Source organism: Phlebotomus papatasi, chromosome 2, assembly GCF_024763615.1.
Source record: "Phlebotomus papatasi isolate M1 chromosome 2, Ppap_2.1, whole genome shotgun sequence".
NCBI classification, from domain to species: Eukaryota; Metazoa; Arthropoda; class Insecta; order Diptera; family Psychodidae; genus Phlebotomus; species Phlebotomus papatasi.
In genome coordinates, this window is record NC_077223.1 from 70,452,469 (window position 1) to 70,458,909 (window position 6,441).

Below are 6,441 nucleotides of genomic sequence, written 5' to 3' on the forward strand. Positions count from 1 at the left end.
AATTTGTCGTTAAAATTGTTTTCTTCTAAGTTTATAATTAAATACTTCATGCTCAATTGAACCCCTACAAGTGTCCATCACAAGTGAGAAATTTGCAATGGGGAGCCCTGAGGGTGAAAGATGAAGTCGTGATGGTGCTTGGAAAGGGTGTGTCATTACTGAGTGCTCGTGTTTTCCTCAAATGTACTAAACGCGATGGTGTTTCATATCAAATAAAATGCGTGTACATGTGGGGTTGGTGAGGATGGACGTGGGTGGAGATTGAGAGTGGAAGAGCCTGTCCTATCGATGGATGTATGAAGTGGTTCTCAGTTTAGTGAAAACTGCTGATGTGGACGGTTGAGACAAAGGAGACATAGTGGTGCGTTAATTTTCTTTTTGGGAAATATTTTTTTACATGAAAAATCAATTAATTTGACCTTTACCATATTGTGCAAAAAAAAGTGAAGAAATATTGAACCGAGATTCGAGAAACAATTCTCTAGGATCTTCCGGAAGATACTTCTTGGAATTCTAGAATTGTTAAAGACCATGATGCAATTTTCCTGTCATGTAGACATGTCAGGAAAATGTTGTGAAATATAGTGAATTTTTATCATTTATCAGTTAACAATTTAATGGACATTCTGGATGTGAATTGTCATTCAAGCGAGACAAGTGCATGGTTAATATTTAATAATTTCATATAATATAAGAAGTATTTCTCTGGTATATACATTCTGAGAAACTTCTGAGAACATAGTGAGTCAATCACAGGTCACAGTCAAGGTAAAGGTCTTGCTGAGCTGCTGGACTAACAAGGTGAAAAGGATTACATCCCACAAGGGGGGACCTTCCAATCCATCATCATTGTGTCCATCATCAAATCAATAGCATCAGGTATGAGTTACAATTCATTGAATTAATTGTGTAAATTTAGAGAACACGATGTTTCCGTTGTCCTGTTCTCTAAATAATTAATTAATTAATTGCTGTTTATGGCAATCACTCATTATGTGACAAGATTAAATATAGAAAGAGTTTTCTCCACCCGTTGAAATATTACAACTAAACATATCATTTGGATCATTTGAGCTTCATTGCATGGAACATTTTTTCTAATATTCTAATAAACTTTCCATTGAAATTACTGAGTTGATTTATCTTGCGTGTTTTTTTTCCAAAATATTCCCAGAAAATTGCTGGAATTATATTTTTCGGCTCATCAATATGATTAAAATCGAAAAGAATTAATCAATACTAATGCATATTTAATATTTTATGAGTAATCTTTCCACTAAAATTTTCACCTTGTGATAACTCTACACTTTTAATTATTCCAAATGAATGTTAACTCAATGAAATGAATTAATATAAATGGTAAAAGGAACTGATTAGATGAGAGTGTGTGTTTGATAAGTCAACAGATGGCTATTATCAGTGCTAAAACATTTATCGGTGATATAATTTGTTTCTCCAAATGCAGAGTGACTGGTATATCGATCATTTTTCACCCTGACTTGGTCAATCTCAAAGGATTATTTTTTTATTGGTGATTTTATATGATACGCATATTCACGGTAATGCCAAGTCCTTTCTATATGTTGCACAACACGAGAGCCGTCAGTCCTTCTGCTACTGACGCCAATGTAAATGGACAGAATCAGGATGATGTTCCAACCGTTGTGGTGTCGACTGATGTTCCTGACATTAGCAAACCTCTCAGTCTAAAGGTGAGGAAGAGCATTCAGAAATAACCTACAAGTACTATTACAATCATTACATTTATCAATAATTAAAAGTCATTTAAAGCTAGTTCAGTGGGTATAGCTTTAAAGTGGTTTAATAAATTACATATAAAGCTCACGAAGAATGGTTAAACAGAGCGCGAAATTCCCCAAAGAACATAATTTACACAGTAGGGTAAAGTAATACAAGTTGGACATGGCTTTTTTCTTGATAAATACTGTACAAAATTTGTTTTTAAGCACAAGGAACCAAAATATAAAACTAAAGCATTAAAAATATACAATTAAAAAATGTACTAAATTTATCAAGAGAAAAAGCCCTGTCCAACTTGTACCACTTTACCCTATATGAGACAAAGTTCCATTGCAGTAAACTGAGGAAATTGAATTAGGAATACCACAAGCTCTGATCACTATGTGGTTTTTATACATTTTACAAAAGCTTTAAATTTTTACACCTAATTAAAATCAAAAAATACAAAATTGTAAATTTTTGTGATAGATCTTACAAAATATTGATGAAACATATTACACATTTGGAAAGCTACTAAATTATTAGAAGAAGTACGGCAACTTTGAATTGGAGCAGCTTTAAAACTGGGATTCTTTCTCATATTTTTAAATGAAATTAAGCTTCATCATAATGTAATTTAGCTTCGCAGTTGGTATATATTACATCATTATAGTTAAATTATGTCATGATAAGGTCCAGTTTAATTTAAAAATAGGAGAAAAAGCCCAATTGCAAAGCTGCCCCCATTCAAAGGTGCCCCACTTCTCCCTAGAGGAACTATAAAATTTTTGTTTTCTTAGATATTCTCAATAGTCAGTCGTTAATGCGGTGGCATGTTATTATTGTAGGCAGGGGAAGATAGGGTAGTTTTTTTCGGGACCCTACTCCTTTGTGATTAACGGTATTGTATTTCATTGACGGTATCGTTCGTTAATTTTAATGTATATTTAAGTAATAATAACACGGCACAGTATTGCATACACAGAAAAAAAATTTAAAAATGTTTGTAAATGTTTGTGAATTCCTATGGGGGAATTACAAAATGCTCGTGAATCGGTTAACCCACAAACATGTTCGTAAAAGTTTGTACTTTTTTCACAAACATTGTTCGTAACATGATCATTTGACGAACATATTTTGTACTTTTACAAACATTTGTTCGTAAATGTTCATAAACACACAAAAAATGTTCGTAAAATTTTGTAATTTGTAATTTTGTAATTTTGGAACATTTACGAACAAATGACAAAATTTTACGAACTTTTTTTGTGTGTTTACGAACATTTACGAACAAATGTTTGTAAAAGTACAAAAAATGTTCCTCAAGTGATCATGTTACGAACAATGTTTGTGAAAAAAGTACAAACTTTTACGAACATGTTTGTGGGTTAACCGATTCACGAGCATTTCGTAACTCCCCCATAGGAATTCTCAAACATTTACGAACATTTTTACAAAATATTTTTTTTCTGTGTAAAGAAACTAAGCCTTATTGGATGCGATTACTTTTATTATTCATTTATTATTATTATTATTTTTTAAAATTTAGTTTCAGTAAAACTGATTAAGTCCGATTGGATCACTTTTAAAGTAAGAAATTTCCTGGTGATCTAAAAGATATTTGAACTCAGGATATTTGCTTCATACTCTGAAAATAAGTTTGTTAAGCGGACAAATGTACCTTGTTATAAAATTTTGTCAAAAGGATGTTGTTTACCAATTTGTCAGTACTTTTCCTCAGGAAAACATATATTTTTGACAAACTTTTAACAACATCCAATTGGTCACCGATTTGACAGAACTTTTCCATATTATGTATTGAGGAACGTTCCTTAAACAAATTTATCTTGCTAATTTGACAAAAACTTATAGAGAAGAGCGAGCGCAACCATTGGAAGCTTGTAAGCTTGTATTGCAACCATTACAACAATCTGCTTAAAATTAATGTATTTTCTAAAGTCATTCATGTATAAAACTGCTCCGCCTTCCCGTATTATTATCAGAAACACTTCAATAAATCTTAAATTTTTATCACAAAATTATTTAAAGAAATAGATAAAAACGTTTAATTCGATATAATTGAAAGCTTAGGGGAACTAGAGTAAGTATGCCAAATTTTGGCATAGTTGCATGCAAGCGCCAAAGTCTCAAGTTTGAAATGCAATATTTTTAATATAAATTGAATGTTTTTTTATTCCTTATTCTTAAGGAGTGTTGATTGGAACCTTGTAGACAGTTTATCATCTTCATTTTCTCTAAAATCATTCTAAATACATTTTAAAATGAATAAAAATGTAGACATAGCTTTGGTGCCCTATTTCGGCCACCTTCATTCTCATAGTTCCTTGCCCTTCAGGAATTCTTCCAATGCCTTTTTCACGTCATCTCGTTTGTCGAAGCTACATTTTTTGTTATTCTTTTGCATTGTATAATCTTTAGAGTATGTAAAAACCAAAAATTCATGGAAATTCAAGGAAGAAAAAAGGTGGCCGGAATTGCAAGTTAACCGGAATTTGGTACACTTACCCTATGCTGTTGCAAAATGTGATTTAAAAATAAAAATGTATCACGAAGTTATGTGAAGAAGTTTTCGCACTTTTGGTGCTTCTATGAATACTGAATTTTATATAAGAACTCAGGAAAATAAACTTCATCCGGTTGTATATTCGTTCATAAGACAGGAAAATGCGAGATTTTTTGTTACAACCGAGAGCAGTATAGTATATTTAGTCCTGTTTTTAATAATTCTCTCTGAAACTAAAAACTTATAGAAAATGTCGTTTCTAAATTTTGTTTTACGATTATCAGTATCGAATTTCCATTTATTCCAAAAATATTTCTCTTAAATTAATACTTTGATGTGGAAGCGACTGACTTTTCAGTTTATATAAAAATTACAAAACGTATGTTGTAGAGAAATAACATAAAAAAATATTCTTTTTTTTATCCCCTATAATGGATATGTCTTATGCCCTAGACACACTTGCGAGTTAAGCCGAGAGACGACTTAGTAGAAAATGATGGAAATGTAGTTTGACCATTATTTTTAATATAATTACGCTAAGCCGTCTCTCGGCTAATCCTCATGTCTGTCAAGGCCCTTAAAATTCCCAAAGCTGTCTAGCAAAATATTTGTGTTTCCGTGTTTTGGAATAAAGTCTCGCGAAGCTTCTACACAGAAAAAATTGTAAAATAGTAAATGTTTAACAATTCTTTCTGAGGACTTACGAAATGCACGTGGATCGTATAACTTATTAACAAGTTCCTAAGAATTTGTACATTTTAACAGAAATTATTCGTAATATGGTCAATTACTGTGCAATTTTTGTTTATTTGCAAAAACTTGTCCGTAAGTGTTTGAAAAGGAACAAAAAAATATTCGTAAAATTTTATCATTTATTCGTAAACTTTTGTCAAGTGAACGAAAAAAAATTGTTAAAGAACAAAAATACTCGTAAAGTAATCATAATGCCCAACGCACAATAACTTTTGTTTTGTAAACATGTTTTTGACATTTCAATGAGAGTGAGTGAGATCTAGATCTAGTCATCTCGCTCTCTCTCATAGGAAATTTTAAAAACATGTTTACAAACAAAAGTTATTGTGCGTTAGTCATAATACATACAATGTTTGTCAGAAAAATCAAACTTTTACGAACTTTAGGTAAGTCATGTCATTCAAGAACATTTCACAAGTCCCTAGCAAGACTTCACAAACATTTACGAATTTTATCTTCCTGAATTTCTCTACTATATGAAATGTGTTTAACTTCCCTAACCTTTTCGTATCTTTTGAGACTCCGAATAGTGTAAGAAAACTATGGATATTCTAAGAATTTTTTTCTCGACTATTTAAAATCAATAAGAATCCGATGTTTGGCGATAAATTACAAACTTAGTAAAAGGATGTCCAAATTTAAAATATTTTTTACAGTAGCTTGATTAACTTCTGATCTGATGGCATCTACAAACTAGAGAAATTTATGTCCATATTGAAGAGTTTTTCCTACACAATCGAAGGGAATTTGCTTCAATATGGACATAAGTTTCTCTACTGTGTAGTGACTAGTGACCATAATATATTTCTGATTAAAAAAAACATGAAATTAAGTCATTGGATATGTGATATTGGAGAAAGAACTAAAGGCTTATCATCATTGCAAAAACTATGACCACTATGGCGTTTTCTTTAAAATATCTCTTTCTAATAAACAATAGCAAGTTTTTAAACAAAAGATGATTGTATTTATTAAAAAAATTATACGGATAAAAAAATATTTTGAGGTGTTTTAAATTCAGGAGGATCACCAATTTTCAGGACTATATCAACTTTAAAAATATTGTTTTAATGTAAAGGAGGTATAAACTTCAATAGATGAAAATATTCCTGGCGCTTTACTAATAATTAAAAATTAAAAATAATAATTTTTTCCTATTTTAAAAATGTAAAAATATAAAATAGATCTTCAATCATCAGTATTGAAAAGAATACTTAACTAATTTAGAAGAAATAAATCGACGTAAAAAACACTTTTACCGAAATAAACTTAACCATGATTGTGTTTTAGCTCGACAATCCAATTGTGAAGCTAAATTACATTACAATAATCCTCAATTACTTCTAAAATTAGAAGAAAAATCCCCAATTTGAAAGATATCCCAATTCAAGGATACCCCACTTCTCGCTATATTTGAGAATTGA